The sequence below is a fragment of the Martes martes genome, assembly GCF_963455335.1.
Source record: "Martes martes genome assembly, chromosome: 4".
NCBI classification, from domain to species: Eukaryota; Metazoa; Chordata; class Mammalia; order Carnivora; family Mustelidae; genus Martes; species Martes martes.
This window is the reverse complement of record NC_137891.1, coordinates 133,366,763-133,385,377: the sequence shown is the minus strand read 5'-3', so window position 1 is coordinate 133,385,377 and position 18,615 is coordinate 133,366,763.

Genomic DNA, 18,615 nt, shown 5'->3' with positions numbered 1-18,615 from the left:
TGAACTTTATTTAAGAAGAATGGGGGGGGGGCTGGGTGGCTCAGTGGGTTAAAGCCTCTGCCTTCGGCTTGGGTCATGATCTCAGGGCCCTGGGATCAAGCCCTGCATCGGGCTCTCTGCTCAGTGGGGAGCCTGCTTTCCTTCCTCTCTCTCTCTCTGCCTGCCTCTCTGCCTATTTGTGATCTCTGTCAAATAAATAAATAAAATCTAAAAAATAAAGAAGAAGAATGTGATCTCTGTTAGGCAAAGAGCAAGGAGAAAGGACAGAAATGTACCTAAACTAGCATTTGGAGGGAGGGGAATGGAGGGTAGGAAATTTGGCCACCTACACTGCTGCAGTGAAATCCCTGAAGATAGATATTCCTAAGCAGAAGGAGGATGTTTAATAGATATTCTTCTTCTTCTTCTTCTTCTTCTTCTTCTTCTTCTTCTTCTTCTTCTTCTTCTTCTTCTTCTTCTTCTTCTTCTTCTTCATTTTCTTCTTCTTGAGGTATTAATTGAAATTGTCAGATGTTTTTCTCCTTGAATTTTCCCTCTTGTCTGTCCTCCATTCAACCAGATAACCAGTTCCATACATTCTTCATTTTTTAAAAAGATTTATTTATTTATTTGAGAAAGAGAGCACAAGTGGGAGGGGCGGAGGGAGGGGAAGAGAGAATCTCAAGCAGCCTCCAAACTGAGCCAGGAGCCCAGTGCAGGGCTAGATATCATGATCCTGAGATCATGACCTGCGATCAAGACTTGAGCCAAACCAGGAGTCAGGCACTGAACCTATGTGCCACTCAGGTGCCCCTCCACACTTTCGTGACACATAAAATGTTTTTGGCAGGGTTTCTTGGTTTCTGTTTGCCCACCGAGGATAATAGAATTGAAAGACAGAGGAAATTGGTATCTCTGTGTGAAACCAGGAGAGACAGAAAGTTCTCTAAGGAAACAAGAGTTTTCTCCACATCAGGGGCTGGGGGAGAAGGTCTGCTGGTCTTTGGACAGAGGGGATGCTCATGTCCTCCCTGGAAACACCTGAGAGTATAGCAGGGCTTCAGAGGAAATCTCCAAGTGATAAACCAGGTAGGTTAGGTACCAAGCTTAGAATCCTAACCCTGGTAAAGAGTCCCCTGCCCTGTGCATGGCATGGAAATGGCGCAGTGGAATGCTTGATAAAGTCACGTGGTTATAGAAAAATCTAGCTGTTACCAGTGTGGACAGATACTTAGTGACCAATGTTCTAATGCCTCATCCTGGAGACTTAGAACCTCAGCACAAACCTGGGTATGGGAGAAAGCCTGGAAAGAACTGAGGTTGACTCACCAGCTTAGTGGGACTGGGTTCTCAGAATAGAAATTAAATGATTGACAGACAATAATGACATGTGATTTTACTGGTTCATCTAATTAAGAGTCATTCCTGCTACTTTAACAGTAGTGGGAAAAAAAAGGCAAACTAGTCTTTTTTCCTGTTTTGAAGGGATAGTTCATTTTTATTCAGCAATTTTAAAATTTCTAAGTTAAGTGTGCAAAGTATTTTAAACTATCAGTCCTGAACTGATACCATCATCAATAGACAGCACTTAACAGTACCTTGATAATAACAGTAATAAATAAAACCCAATTTTAATTCATTCTGGTAGTCATGTCATGCTGCACATGTCTGTGGGGACTGCCCTCTTTATCTGGAAGAAAAAAACTAACACTGAGCACCAGTCTTCCAACAAATAGTTGATCTGTTATCAGTAAAGAGTGATTATCTCAGTGAAGCACGAAAGCACTACCTTAAACAGAGTAAGGCAGTCAGATACGTGTTCTCCATTACAGAAGGAAGATGCGAAGGCCATAGGTCTACAGTAAGACATTGGTGATGGCAAAACCAACTTGACATAGGTGGAAAATCGATGGCAAACAATTTGAAAATTTGGAAATCAGAATGTTAACTATTTATGTGATTGGTATGGAAATAAGCTTTTCTTTTTAAATTGTTTTTACCTGTGAATTCTTTCACTCATTCATTTATTCTTTTTTTTTTTTTTTAACAAATATGAAGCCTCATTGTGGGCTAGCCATTGAGCTGGATGCTATAGGAGTTGCAGAAACAAATGAGACACAGGTTATCCTCAAAGTGTTTTTAACTTGGGGAAGTGATAATTCATGTGCAAGAATGACTGTAACACAAGGCAAGTAGTAAGTATGTAAAAGCCAGGAGACAATGATATTCATTCTTTTTTCCCTTTCTCTCTCCTTTCCTTGCTCTTCCCTCCCCCTACCTTTTGCTTTCCATTGATACTTGCATACATAATGTGTAAAAGTTTTGTGAACAAGGAGAAAATACCAGGTCTCCACTACCAACTCTGGGTGTAAACATGGGTGTTAGAATTTAGGGAGCGGCAATGAGAGCAGGGTCTTTGAATTTATAGGAAATACTGTTTCCCAATATAACGAGATGTGACTTTTTTTGTAGGTAAAATTACAGAGATAAGCTGAGATAAGGCAAAATGAAGAAAGGTAGGGCCAGTAGTGTGTTAGAGCTAACTCACATTCATGAGGTATGTTTGCCAAGTATTTAGGAATTTTGTGAGCCAAATGTTAAGCTGTAAGTAACTTGAAATCAGCCATGGCGGAAATATTTATATCATAGAAAGAGATAAATGCTACAAATCATGACACAATACAAAACAAAACAAAAACAGTAAGTTGCTTTATCAGCCCACCAAGGGAAATGACAACTCCAAAATTTTTTCAGTTTCTTAGTGGGCAAAACTATGGGTATTGTATGTGTGAGCTTTAAGAGCATCAAAGGGAAGTAATACCATAATTAAGGATAAACCAGGGACTGTAGAGTTGTCTGGGAGTGCCCGACGACCAGGAAGTTTATAGAGCTGAGAAGAATAGAGGAGAACCTCCATATCTCTGATCATCAGGAGTAGGCCTGGGGTGTCTGGGTGGCTCAGATGGTTGAGCACCTGCCTTCAGCTCAGGTCATGATCTCCAGGTCCTAGGATAGAGCCCCAGCCAGGAATCCTGGCTCTGCCGGGAGTCTGCTTCTCCTTCTACCTCTGCCTCTCCCCCTGCTTGTACTCTCTCTGTCTCTCTCTCCTTCTCTCAAATAAATAAATAAATCTTTAAAAAAAAAAAAAAAGAGTAGGCCAAAATACCATTAGATGAGTGGATAGCGTACATTTGGGTAAAGAGGATTTTCACTCCCTAGTCCAGCCATAAATATGCTAATATTTGCCATGGTGTTTCCTGTTTGATAAGTTTCTTACTGAGAGAAGGCCTGGTCCAGAAAAGTGGCCTGTTTGTACCCTATTATTGTACAATGTGGACTTGACATATCATAAATAATACTTATGTCTTATTTATTTATAACTATGCACTTGTACATATCCAGACACGGTAATAAACACTTAAATGATACAAGAAGGCACAAAAACAAAAATGAAAGTTCTTGCTTTCTAACTTCAATAAGATGCTTCAGTCTCATCCTGGGTTCTGCGACTGTTAAAATGCAATCAGCCACACTCCCCAGGGGACTGTAGTTCCTTTTGTTAAAAAAATAGCAATAAAGATAAAATCTGAGGGCTGGAAGTAAAGATTTCAGTATTTTATATGAAGATTGGGGGATGCAGCATGCTAGTGAAGCCACTTGAGGTACAGAGCGGAAAATAGAATTTCTTTTTAAAGAAAAGATAACAATTTTATGGTGATTTTGAATATAACCAAATTTTTATCTTAGCCCTAATATGAGACTTTAAAAAAAAATGATTTTATTTATGTATTTGACAGAGAGTGATCACAAGTAGTCAGAGAGAGAGATCACAACTAAGCAGAGAGAGGGGGAAGCAGGCTCCCTGCTGAGCAGAGAGCCCGATGCGGGGCTCCATCCCAAGACCCTGAGATCATGACCTGAGCCAAAGGCAGAGGCTTAACCCACTGAGCCACCCAGGTGCCCCCTAATATGAGACTTTTAAACCTAATTTCTTCTTTCTCCAGTAGTTTTAATGTAACTTATTGCCTTACCAAGCAATATTTTGTCTCCTGTATTTTGAAATCTTTTCTTATTCTATCTTTATACCATGCCTCAAGTGCCCTAGAATGGTTACCCAAACAACTCTTCTTATCATTGTAGAGGACAAACTATATGAGAAGTAAAAGAAACTCTACCCCATATCCTGAAAAATTATAAAGAATATAGAGGCAGAAGACATGTAGTATTTCATGTGAAATTCTATATAATTAGAAGATATCAGGAATAAAAGGGACAAGTCTGAAATTTTGCCTAAAATTAGCCTTTAACTTATTTTCATGAATACTTTATATATATATACACTAAAATATATACATACATATATAGATATAGGTATAGATTTATCTTATCTGTGGTATTGGATTACCATGGATCTATACAAGTACTATGAGCTTAATATTACTGTATCAGCCTAATTTTTCAATTAAAGAATGTCAGCACATCTAAATAAATGCTAAGAATCCTCAGAATGTTTTCAAACCTAAAAAGTTCAAGTGGAAAAATTTCTGCAGGTAACCACTACCTGGTTTCACAGGACTCAACTCAAAATAGACAACAGCATATTGTATTATAATAAATTTCATATTCAATATTATGCTTAAATAATATTTAAATATTCTATAATTCTTTTACTAATAATTCCAGAAATTTTTGGCCCATTCCTAATCTTTTCATTTTCACAATTTATCAGGTTTCAGTCACATGAAGTTTCAATTCAAATATCCTTTCCAATACATACGTACATGTAAACATGCATGGGTATGTACTTATACACCATGGTGGTGCACGCACCCATGCACACACACATACACATATTCTAAATTGGTAATTTGTATTAATTGAATAATTCTTCCAAGATAAGACCCAATTGGCCTTATTCTTGTAACTTGGTAAGTTTAGCTCCAAGTGATCTCTAAATGTAGACTATGATTTCCCAAAATCTTAACTGGCTGATGAGGCATTGGGTTCCTGATCTTGGCTTTGATCAGAAATTTGTTCTTAAGATTCTGTGGTTTATTTTAAATGCTTCACCACCAAAGAGATTCTCAGGGAGTTAAATGCTTTCAAGTTGACCCTGTAAAACTCTACTTTCTCAATTTGCTTGTCCAGTTGGCATCAGAATTCATTAGGGCTGATGCAGCCATTTGAGGGCCCTATGTGATCCTACCAGTTCCTCTAAAGGTCACTTAAACAAAAGACTACTCACCTTACTTTCAGGTTTCTGAGGCAATTTGTGTTCTGTTGTACCAATATTCAACATGTGGCAGTTCCCCTGCTCATTCCTCTCCCATATGCCTTTTTTTTTTTAATATTTTATTTATTTGTCAGAGACAGAAAGAGAGCACAAGCAAGGGGAACAGCAGGCAGAGGGAGAAGCAGGCTCCCTGCTGAGCTCCATCCAGTGTGGGACTCCCAGTGTGGGACTCCATCCCAGAACCCTGGGATCATGACCTGAGACGAAGGCAGACACTTAACCGCTGAGCCACCCAGACGTCCCTCCTCTCCATATTCCTCGTATCAGAATTCTTGATATTTTATTAACTTGATCCATTTTTAAATTCCCTTGTTTAATATATTATCCCTTTAGCTCAGTATTATCCATTTGTTAACCCCTCCTGTTCAGTGTAAGTAGGAAATTTCAGTTTAGATGGAAGGGTCTGAGAAATTGACATCTATATGTTCATTTCCAGGATGATACATGATTCCTAACAATACTGAATTGTAACGTTAACATGAGTCATCTAAAAAGGACGAATAATTTATTCTCCCAGATAGAACTGTATTTAGAAGAGATGACACTCTTAGACGGGGCCCAGCTGAGATGAGGAGGAGGCCGGCAATGCACTTGTTTTCTGTACGTCTACAAATCTTGGGGAAATAATTTCCTTTTATCTTTTCATTCATTTTTTTAATAGGTGATTTTTTGAGTCACAATGTAAGGCTGCCATTTTTTAATAGAAAAGGGGGTGGATATTCCTTCCTACAATAGAAGGTGAAAGAATGTCTTAAAACGGGTTGGCAAATTTACGGACAGGAGGCCAAATTTGGCCTGCAGCCTGTTTTTGTATGACCCATGAGGCAAACATGGATTTTACATTTTTAAAGAGTTACACACACGTACACACAGAAGAATATGCAACAGGGATCACGTTTGGCCTGCAAAACCTAAAATATTTAATATCTGGCCTTATATAGAAAATGTTTATAGACCTATTTTAAAATAGCTGTAATAAAATGGCAATTTACAATATTTTCTACATGACAGGTACCTGGGATTTTATATGTTTTAACTCCTTGAAGTCTCATAGGATCCTTAAGGGTATTGAGAGTTGAAATATTGTCCCCATTTTGGAAATGAGAAAACCGAGGTGTGAAAGGTTAATATCACGTATCTTGTAGGGGTCGGAGAGAAGGCTACACAAAGGCAGCTGGGGACTAGAGCTTGTATTTGTAACCATTACATTGTACCGTCTCTGAGTGGGATTTGACATTTGTTGTTTAGGTTTTGTTTTGGGAAGGGGGAGGGTGTGTGCGCGCGAATGTATCCCGCTCCCGGTATCACTCTGCAGTTAGTCAAAATAGAATGGTGGTGTGATTGGGAGAACATTGTTTACACACAAGGCAAAGTATCCAGGTTCCCTTAAGGATGTAAAGGGCACAGCGACTGCTCATGAACTTATACAATGCCGCAAACACAGCAATGCTGGCAGTTGGTTGAGGAGGATCCTCTTGCTCTCAGATCCCTGTGAAGTTGGCCAGCTACCGATAATACTACTTGATCTGGGTGATGACTCTTCAGGGCACTAAGCTTGACATACAGTGGTTTTATACCTTCTTAGTCCCTTACGCCTGCTCTCTCAAGAGATTTGTGCCTTGTGCCTGTCTGCCCAACATTTGAAATTACTGTAATTGGCAACCCTCCCAAAGCATTCCTCAGTGCTATTGCAAGACTGCAGAGATTAAAGGTAAACTCGAGGCTTGCCACCCTATTGGCAGGTCAGGCTTCAGGGCTGCCTGGAGCGTATCTCGGCAATGGCCAGTTTGCTCTTCTTTCTAGGAGCTTTTCTTCTCTTACTTTTGCTCTCTCTACTCTCAACTCGGCAAGAGGTTTTGATGTGTTATGAGAAGAGTTCTGTCTCTATTGCAGTTTTCTCCTATGCATATCCTGAGTTCTGGAGCCCTCAATTATTATTTCTTCATTGATTTGATTTGACTTCCTTTGGTTTTGCAGGTATGCGTTAAAATCTTTAGCTTGCCATTATATTCTCAATACCTTTATAAATTTATTCCTTTTATAGTTTTATAGCATTATTTTAAGAGGACTTTGGGAGGAGAGGAGAAGTACATACGTACCAAACCCACCATTCTGAACTAGAACTTATCAAAATTTATGTGGCAAGAAAAATGCATTTGGGGATACGCTGATAGGTTTCCTTTCACTTTATGCTTTATTGCATTTCTTCTCTTATATTTTGAGAACTTCCCCATCAGTCCTGAAATGATAAAAATAAGAGAATCCGAGAAGCACTTTTTTTATTATAAGTTCAGAAATCTATGGTATAAAACAGGGAACATTTGGATGGTTAACATTATTTTCCTGTCTCTAGGCCAGATAAGGAATGGGAATGCAATAGGAAGGGAAAGAAAAGGGGGCTATGTGCACTGGTGAGATGCCAGCATCAAGAGGTCGCCATGCTCCGTCCAAGCCAGAACTTTCTGTGACTATTTCCTGGGAGACGCCAGAGACTGGGACTGTTTCAGGACATCGTCCAGTCTCCATTCCAGTGAATGGCATAATTGCTTGGACTGAGCAGCGGAGAAAAAGGTCTTTTTGTTCCTGATGGTGACGATCACCCACTGACAGCAGTCCCCATGGTGCTTGTTTCTCTTCCAGAAGGGCTGAAACCTTGAGATTCTGCTTAGCCTTCAATCCATCCAGTCAGTATGAACAGCCTCACTGTCATGGCCCGGGATGGTTTTAAGCCAAAATAGTAAGTAAAGAGGGTGGTTCCAGATTTCCCAGTGAGGAAATGGTGGAAATGGTATTTATCAGCCAGGGGCCTGGCAGGAAAGAGTTAATACACGTATCTGGGTAATTTTAGGAGAGTTTAATGACATTTTTGAAGGTTTGGACAGGTTTAGGAGCATCAGTAAAGGTTGCACAATACCCCATAGCTAGCTACAATGGGTTTACCTTCAGAAGACCTGAAGGATCACAGGGAGGGAGTGGCTTCCAGAACCTGGAGGTGGTTTCTGTTTGGAGAGGGATTGAAAGAAAAAAAAAAAAAAAATTTAAAAACCCAGCCTTTCTCAAGCTTATTTGGCTAATCCTTTTTCTTTCATGTAATAACTGTTACCATCTTGTGGAACTTTGGGAGATGCTGGTATGGATATATTCTCACCTAATGAGGTAAACGAAATGATTCCTCTTGACAGTATTCCCGATTTTATGGTTCTATGAAATTTTTAGAATTGGACCTGTCATCCAAAAAGGCCAATTTAAAAAACAGCCTTAGCTAACTCTCTGTTTCAGGGTTGTTATTCTACGCTTTATAGCTGCTCTTTAGTGGGGAGTAAGGAACTGTGTCAAAGATTCATTCTTAATGAAGCAATTTTCTAATTTTATATTATCTTTTGCGTTTCATATTTACCTATGGTTTTCTGAAAACTTGTGATTTAGAGGAAAACTTAGAATATATTACTAAATACTTGGCTGTGGTGGTGCTTCAGTTATGCCAAGATCTGAAAATGTATAATAATTTCATAAATATCTTTGAACAACAGTACCGTGCAGCATTAATAGGGGAGGATAATTCATTTTTATTTCACTGGGCATACTTCAGCATGTGGTTTTATGCAAACTAAATTGTGTTAAGTTCAAGTGGGAATTGAGGATCAAGATTTTGGCATTTCCAGCTTTTGTGACTAGATTCAAAATAATAATCAATGGGAAGAGGGGAATCAGAAGCTCTTTTGGCCCCAGTTCTGTTATTTCTTATTAATATCTGAATTTTCAACAGACAGAGTTGATTTAAAATCCTTCAGTATGTCTTTTTCACTGTCTAGTAATCTGAACAAGAAGTTTTATCTTTTGTATTTTTTGTTTTGTTTTCTAAATATTAAATTCCTCCCTTCCTTCCTTCTAAATATTAAATTCCGAGTTCATTTAAGAGGGACAACAGTCTATCTCTTCACTAATCCTTGTTAAGTAAGTGATACATCTAATGTGTTGGGCATCCAGAACTCTGAGAAGAATGGACTTTGTTCTTTTCTGTGACTGTAGGAAGTAGAACTTTACTTACTTATCTTAGTCCATAATATGTGTGATATCTAAGGATATGTGACATCTTAGACCAAAGGGTGCAGGATTACATGGCTCTGATGAGACCAATTCTCTGACGCATGGACTGTGTCTTTTATAGAGAGAAATGATCACTGTTTAAGGGTAAGACAGTGTTAACAGGAGAAATAGTGTAATGTAGTGTTATTAGAAAGCAGCCCTAGGCGGGGGTGGAGGGTGTTACTAACTCATGATGTAAATATTTCTATCATGGCCACTTTCAAGTTAGGAATGGCCCTCTATTACATAGGGTTCCACCATGCAAATATAGAAAGACGTACATAAACTCAAGAGCATTGATAATAGTAAAGTACAGTTAAATAATGAGGAAGTATAGTGTTTTGACTATCACCTTTGTTTTCAAATAATTTAGTTAATTGTAAGTTAATATAATTTGGTTTTTACTAATGGCTGTTTAACAACCAACTCGAAAAAGTCCTAAAAATTTAATAATTGGCTTTTGTGAACCAGTACCAGGTTGTCTCCCCTACATCATTGGATAAGAGTATAAGATTTAAAGTTAGATAGTTCTGAATTTGGTTCCTTGCTCTGCCACTTACAAGCTGTGTGGCCATGTGAAATTTGTATTTCTTTTTTAAGCCTTCATTTTCATGAATGAAATGTAAGAGTAAAAATTATATCTACTTTGAATAGTTGTTGTGAGGATTAAATAAAATGATAGCTCCTCCTCTCTCGGAAAGAAGGGCCCCATGGCTAAAAATTTCACGTGGTCCCTGTTAGAACTATGATCATAAAGCATTTTTTTTTTTAAGTGAGAGAAAGCTATTAAGAGGAATATGCTCAGTTCCACCTAATGACGTGATTTGCATAATTCAATGGAAGATAGGCAGACCTCTTAAAGGATTCAGACTGTACTATTGCTGAGAATGAATACTTTTCCTTGGGATATGTGTAGTTGTGTTCCAGCAGACATTCCTCCTGCTTCTCGTGGTAAGATTACAAAGAAGATCCTGTTTTTTAGCGAGTTTGGACAGTGCTGCAGGGTTTGGGAGACCCATAGGCTAAAGCTTCCTCTTTGATTCTCCTTTACAGATTCTGTATAAGAGAAGGAAGATTCTCCCTTTCACAGATGGTAAAAATGGGTGGAGACTCAAATAGGTGACCTCAGAAAAGGAAGGGGGTGATATAGGAGATAGGCATAAATCTGGCAAAGAACCAAGAGTGTTATGATCACGAAGGTCGGTAGCAGCTTTATATTCTTGAAGTCACTCAGACTCAGTAAGTTTTGTGATCTTTCATTATGGTCTGTTTCACTGAGAAATATTTTCTTTTAATACTGTTTAACAAAAATGTGTTGTTTTTCAGTGGTTTCCAATAACTTCACAATTACATAGAGCATGAAATAGAAAGAATGTGACTCAAACAGATATTCTGAAAATAAGATAAAATGATCAAACGATTGTAGATCCCGGCTTGTCTATTCCAAGACTAAAAGGTTGTATCTATTGTTTTGTTTAAGCCATTTTTAACAAGACAGTCATTACAGCAGACATGTTTCCAGAGCAGATGTATATAATGAGAACCCTTGAAAGTCACAAAGACTCCACAGAGCACAAGAAATCTATATTTACGTATTTGAGTTACAAAAAGTAAATCAATTACAAATGCCTCTATACTAATGTCTTGAATAACAGATAAGAAAGAAAGAACATTCAGTATTATTTTAAAGAGCTTAACAAAAGTAATTAGGATTATTAAATTTTTAAGTGAAAGGCTTTTGCCGTTCAGAGTTCACAATAAAGATTGGCTTTCTTCAAACTGCTAAATTTGATCCACGAACAGTTGGGGAATGTTAAGATGGATGAAAAGTACGTGAGACATATCTGAAACGGTTTTAGAAGAATTAAGTGTAGTAATAGGAAAACGTGTAAAAAATGAAATGGTAAACAAAACTGAAAAAAAAAAGACACCAAATATTAGTTCATTTTTTAAGCTTCTAAACGACACAAAACACTGATTAAATTAGTAATTATTGGACCCTCCGAGTTTAACAATAACCAAAAAAACCCCTGATGAATATTTTTAAACTTTTTTGCCTGGTGAAAGCCACCTAGATATTGTGACTTAAAATTAAAAATGAAATAAAATGAGTTCTGGAAAATGGTAACTATCTGCTGAGAAACATTAGCAATAAATTGTATGACAATGCAGCTGTTATGAAAGGTGGGGACAAAGGGCTGCAAACACTCTTTGAAAACTTTAATAAGTAAGCAGAATATGTGCCATGCCAGCTCATTTCTTTAATCTTGTCAGAGAAAAAGCTGCTGTGACAGTAACTGAAACTGTTGACTACTCTAGTATTTTGCAACAGCTATGTTTTCTTTTCAGATTCATCTCATAGAGTATTTTAAACAATGGGATATATAAACGCATATGCAACTTATATTTTCATTAAAAAAATCTCAAAGTAACAAGAGGATTGTTCCACTGCAAAGTTGCTTGAACCTTGTGTGATAGATATAATGACCATTTAAGGATCTAAAGTATTCTTTTTCTACGAGTTGGAATATATAAAGTTTGTTGAAAAAGCTGATGAATTTAACTACACCATTTTGACTGCTCTTCTGAAGATATTTTGGAATGTTTCAATAAAACAAGTAGGAATGTATAGCTTCCTGATTTGGAAGTATATAAAAAGTATCATTTTGTCATCTTTACATTTTCTTTTAGAATTGAGAGAAAATACAGGTGCAAGGTAATAGAACCTTACTCAGATGCAGTGGAATTGAGTGATGACGTTAATAAAAATTATTCCAACAATGAGAAGCAAACAGTAGTAACAAAAATTCATCAGGTGACACCAACATTCAGTAAGAGGAAGAGACGAAGTTCAAGGGAAAGCACTGAATAGGTTCTTTGATTGTTTGATATCCAATTAATGAGGAGGGATAAATCATGTGAACACAACAGGGAAAGATGTTTTAGATGAAATCCTGGCAAACAGAAAAATAATAGCATTTATGAAACTTTGTTACATCAACAGGAAACTGGAAAACAAGCTGTGGATTCAAAGGAAAGTGGAAATACTTGAAATCCTACAGCTCATATGGAAAATAAACTAGATAGAATACTTCCAAATTTTACAGTAATCCAAAAAACTTATATAATGTGACCACTTTTATTGACTGTTTTCAAAAGTTTCTTTTTCATATATGAAGCTGAAATAAATTTTTTTCTAGCATTAAAAGCAATGCAATCAGTCATGCTAGGAGAAATACTGAATTATCTCTCTGTTCTCTCTAGAGGATACAATATTTTAAATTTTTCATTATACAAAGAAGTGATAAAAAAATGTGCAGCCAAAAGATATAAATGAAATCCATTACTATGAGATGTGTCATGCAGGTGACCAATTATGTGTGTTAATTATTATGGGCTTTGTGGTATTTGCCAGTCTTTTAAATTTTTCAATTTGTTGTGATTTCTTATTTAGAATAAGATTACATATTAACTTTCATACTTAACAATGTATCTGTAATCTTGTATTAGTTTGTGGAAGGTCTAAGTTTAGACCATAGCAAACCTGTCCCTGACCTTGCTTATATACCGGTGCTGAGGACACCAAAGGCACGGGAGAGGGGGAAGTTGTTTACGCTGTAAGGACCTCTTTGCTGGGGCTGAAGGAGAGGAGAGGCATCACACCAAGGCCACTAATCTAGGTATTCCTGGTGGTGATTTGCAGCAACGCTCTGTGCTAAACCTTGGCTCTGGAATCAGACTGGGTTTGATAACAGATAAGATACCATCTAAGATAGTGATACCGCTTAATGGCTATGCAAACTTGAGCAATTCTGCTTTGTCTTTTTCTTTTGCAAATAAGGATAGTACTATATCTCTTCCCTCAGTTGTTGTGAGGATAAAATACTCTGAGGAGCTCAATACATATTTAAATAAGTGAGAGACAAATAATAAATACGAACAACAGAATGCAGGATATAGCGAAAATTCAGGAAGGCAGAACTCTAGGAGAAATAAGAACCAAAGAGAATGTCATGATAAGAGGGCAGTGAGAAAAGATTGGGAGGAAGATTTGGCCTTAAGCAGAAATCCCATATTCATGGAATTCTTCATTTCAAACAGCTGAAGGACATTGACTGCTCCTATTCTGATGAAGCCTCTGAGACTGGGGTGGTGGTAAGTATGTAATTATAAATTTCTAAGTCTGTTGATTCTTGAGTTCTTCGCAACATAGCTATCCTCTTCATATGGATTCTCTCCTTCTGCACCAGCATGACTACACAGTGATAATAAACCTTCATTCTCAGAGGAAAGAGAGCCTTTCCTCTACATTCCTCCAGCATGGGAGGGAGCACTGGCAATCAGCCAGCAGTCTAGAAGCTTCACTGGGACCTTTTGGAAATAGGGATATAGTTGCTCCAAAACACCCAGCTCTGGGAGTGCATTAAGGAGGGCACGTGACTAGCCCAGCTATGGACTGAATGTTTGTGTTTCCTCATATTCATATGTTGAGATTGGAATCCTCAGTGTGATGGTATTTGGAGATGGGGCCCTTGGGAGGTGCTTCAGTCATGAAGCAGAGCCCTAACAATGGGATTGGTGCCCTACAAGAAGGGACAGGAGAGAGCTTGCTTCCTCCACCTGCTCTTCCCTGTGGGAGGATTTGGTGAGAAGGCAGCCATCTGCAAACCATTTGCAAACAAGATACTTGATCTGCTGGCAGCCCGGTCTTGGACTTCTTAGCCTCTCAGAACTGTGGCAAATATATTTGTGTTGCTCAAGACATCCACTGTATGGTGTCTTGTTACAGCTGCCTGAACTGACAAAGGGCTCTCTCTTGGCCAGAGCCTGTATTAGGCTTTGTGCAGCCCTTTTGCCAGGAAAGCAGCACCCCACCTGTCTTCAAACCACTCCTGCCAACCATAATAACAAAGTGACAACTAAAGTGATTGTGACACAGTGACTTGACTGTTCAGGTGCATCGTCTGGTTCCACAGATACCGTGCCCGCCTTTTCTTAGGACAGCCTCCTTTGACACAGTGAGAAAGCAGAAGATTCTGATGCCTGCCAGAGTTGTTCACTTGGGAGATTTTCCTCAGCACTGTGTGCTCCTCTCAAAACTCCCACTTCTTGTGCGCGGCTGTTACCATTTTTGTTGTTCAACTTCTTGAGCACTTATTATGTGCCAGGTACTGTTCTAGGTGTTTGAAGCACATCGATGAGAAAAACAAAATACTGCAAATAAAATCTTGATTTGGTGTATATTTGGTAGATACTTTCTAAGTATTTGTTTTTTAAATCTTTGCTAAATTTGTAACTTCCCACATTCACATCCATACTGCCTTGGTATTAAATTATGCATTCATGTTATTTCTCATATTGCCTTTTAACGGAAATATGTCTAATCAGAATAAAAACAGTTGTAACTACGAATGACTTCTGTGTGTAAGACATCTGTTTTCACAAACTGAGGGTTGCTGGGGGGAGGGGGAGTGGAGGGGTGGGGTTATGGACATTGGGGAGGGTGTGTGCTATGGTGAGTGCTGTGAAGTGTGTAAACCTGGTGATTCACAGACCTGTACCCCTGGGGATAAAAATACATTATATGTTTATTAAAACAACAACAACAACAACAAACTATTATAAAAAAAAAGACATCTGTTTTCAGGGATGGATATGCTTTAAATTATTCTTAGATTACATAACCATGTGACACAGACATGGCACACTCCATGGTTCACTGGAGATTTGTTCTATTTAAGGGTCAACTAGTGATACTTGGAAACATGCAGTGATTCTGGATATTACATTTTGTCTAATGCTCTGTTCCTTATCAGTGACCATTACTTTCAGGTTAGTGGATTCTCAGCCTCCAGGCAAAACTTAAAGAAAAAAAAACAAAAAACAAGAACTGTTGGTTTATACTTTGCTCCAGGCTCATACCAGAGAAGTCTGGAAAATTGCAATTTTCTTAATCAGGTTGAAAAAAAAATATGTAAGCAGAAATAACATGGCTATGGTTAATTGTAAAACTTATATTGCTATTAAAAAAGTTTCCTTCAGAGTTTTAGAAACCGGGGCATATATCTGAGAGAAGGAAAAAAACAGGGACTACCATGAAATTAACAAAATGGGACATAATTTTGCAATTGAGATAATCTTCTGAGTTCTTTGTATTGTGGCTATACTTGGGTATGAGAAATAATTATGATTTCACATGTGAAAACTTCTGCAGACTCTTTAAATCCACATGGGAGATGGCCTGCAGAGCTATAGATCAGGGAAACGTGTACACATATCTTGTCTTGAACTCAGGAAAATATTTGATAAAGTGCCTCCATATTGTCCCTAAGCTGGAAAAATGTGAGTGGAAAAGGTATAGTTAAGTGAATCTTCACGACCATACTCACTTGGTCTGTGTGACTATTGATGTTCAGCAAATGTTTGTGGAGTGAAATTGACATGAACTGATCAATGTTCATCTGTATGGCACTCCATTTCTAAATCTTATTCTATCACAGATGTATGAAGGTTTCCAGGACCTTCCTGAGAATCTAAAGCCCTTTACTTCCCCGTCTGTAAACTAATGATACAATGGTGATTCTGGTTGGTGGTGATGATGATAATGATGATGATGGTAGCTAATGTACGGTGTACTGGGCACTCTATCAGGAATTAACATCGGGAACTAATGTCTGGCATCAGACTGATCAGGATACACGTCCCAAATCCATTGCTCACTAGTTGGGTGACCCTAAACGAGTGAATTACCATCACTAAGCCTGAGTTTCTTCATTTGTCACTTGATTAAATGGAGATAAACATGCTAGTGCTTTCTCTTATTGACAGAATAAAATTCAAATTTTTAAAAATGGCCTACAGCCCAGATCTACATTATCTGACTCCTCTCTACCCACACAAACTCATTCTAATCTCTCGTGGGCTTACTTCAGAGTGGTCTGTTTTCTCTTTTTCAAGCAAGCCAAGGACCTTTCCACTTGAGTCCTTTGCACCGTCATATGACACTTACATTCCCGTGTTTATTCAAGTTCACCTCTTCCCAGAAGCCTTTACTGCCCACCTTATCAAAAGTGGCCCTCTGCTCCCCATCGCCCTCATCATCTAGTCATTCTCTCTGACCTTATGTATCAAAATGGATACATTATTTGTTATAATTACCTTCTTAACATTTTGGGGGTCTCATTGTTTGCTTGTTTATAGCTGATTTCCTCTACTAGAAAATAAGCTTCATCAAGGTGGGCCAGAATGTGTGTTGTTTGCTAATCTAGTTCTAGCGGCTGGCACAGTACTCGACCCAATTAGGTGGTCCAAAAATGGAGCTGTATGCATAAGTGAAAGAATAAGTGCTTCATAGGTTGTTAAGAAGGTTAAATGCATAGTGCCTGGTGGAAAACAAGTGATGAATTGATATTTGCTAATGTTATTATTACTAATGATACCGAGATAGAAATGGGCTTTTGTAAAGACTGCCGTCTAGAGAGGAAAATATGGGTGTGTAATAAACCAACCACTATAAGCCAAGTACTAGAACAAGAGTGTTGCATGAATGGGGCTTTTGTAACACGGGGACATGCAGATATGCGCAGGAAATCCTTACTGAACTGTTGTTTTTACATGAATCTTCTTAAAGAGCGTGGCCTAAGAATAAGAGAAGCACGAGGATGGAGGGTGGAGGGAATGACAATCCTCCTCATTAGATTTAACATTTTGTCACTTTAGAGGTAATAGTCTGCCATGCAAGATAGAGTAATCCGGTGCAGGCCCGGGCTATGTGCTCTATCTGCTGACTTTCTCATCTGCTTCATCATTGCTACTCAGTGTTTAACATATCCTGGTGTAGATCATGTTCATACTTTCACGACCTTCTCCACTCCTCCCTCGTACTGATTTCAGAGAGGGATTTATGAGGTTTAGCTCTCCCCTAGTCCTCCTCAAGGCATCTCCAACACTACCCCCCCATTAAATTCATTCAAGTGAAGGCATGACCCTGTTATACAACCGAAGCTTCAAGACCAGTCCTCCAGCTTCCCCCTTCTAATCTGTTTGCTGCCCCTACATAGACATTTGGGGCTGCTATCTCCCTCTTTACTCCTTCTCCTGCTCATGCCCTATAATCACTCTCCCCAATTCTACAGATTATACGTTTATCTTCATAGAATGTTCTATATCTGCATCCCTTCTCCCCTCACCAGCTTTCAGTAATTACAAGTTTATTTTTAGGAAACACATCCCCTCCTATTAGAAATTCTTCAGAGCACAGTTGTGGAGATAAGACTGACCTCTGAAATTTTATGATTAGAACCACAACGTTTCCATGTTGATAAATTATAGATACAGCAAGGCAGTTTCTTTTCCCACCAGGATTTCTGTTTGGGAATACTAAAACTGCCAAACAGTGAGAGAGAGAGAGAGAGAGAGAGGGAGAGAGAAAACACGATCATTTTTTTCTTGGTTGATTTTCACATCAGGGATGTGTGCTGGCACAGGTTGAAAAAAACATTAATTTTATTTTAAACTGAGGAAATACAAAACACAAGATCTTTGTGTTATGTAGAGAATATATTATTGTTAGGGATGGCTCTGGTGAGTCATCACCGAGTAATTTCAGTTTGTTGATTTTATAGATGCACAAGTTCAAAGACCAGATAATGCCCATCAAGTTTGATGGGACACTAATGACAGTTACCCTTCTGGCAATACTATCACTGAACTAAGAAGAGCAAAGAATCTGCTACTGAACCTCTCTGAGGGCATAGCAGGCCCCTGGTAGGCGAACAGGGAGAGAAGGGACTGTGTCTGGCTGGATGGATAATGATTACAATTGACTAACTTTTAGAAGGAACAGATCAACAGCAACATTTTGCCTCTTCAGATTATCAGGCAGTAGATTTCCTGTGAGCAACATTTTCAGAGAATCTCTTGCCCTGAACTGTAAAAAGAAGCCTCAAAGAAAATCCCACAAAAATTAACGTGTGCTGCTAGAAGAGATTTCAGGATGGTAGTGGTCATCATTATAAACAACAACAACCACAACAATAATAATAGTTGCAACAGTGTATGGGACAGACAACATATATATAATGGCAATATAAAAACAGACAGTATCAGAGAAAATAAAGAGCCAGATATGGTGGCTAGGAATTACTTAATACCTAATGAATGCTTTTATGCTTATTTTATCTATTCATACAGCAAACTAAGAAAATAATAAGCAAATAGCAGAATTGAAGTTTGAAACAAAAGCAGTTTGGCCTTAG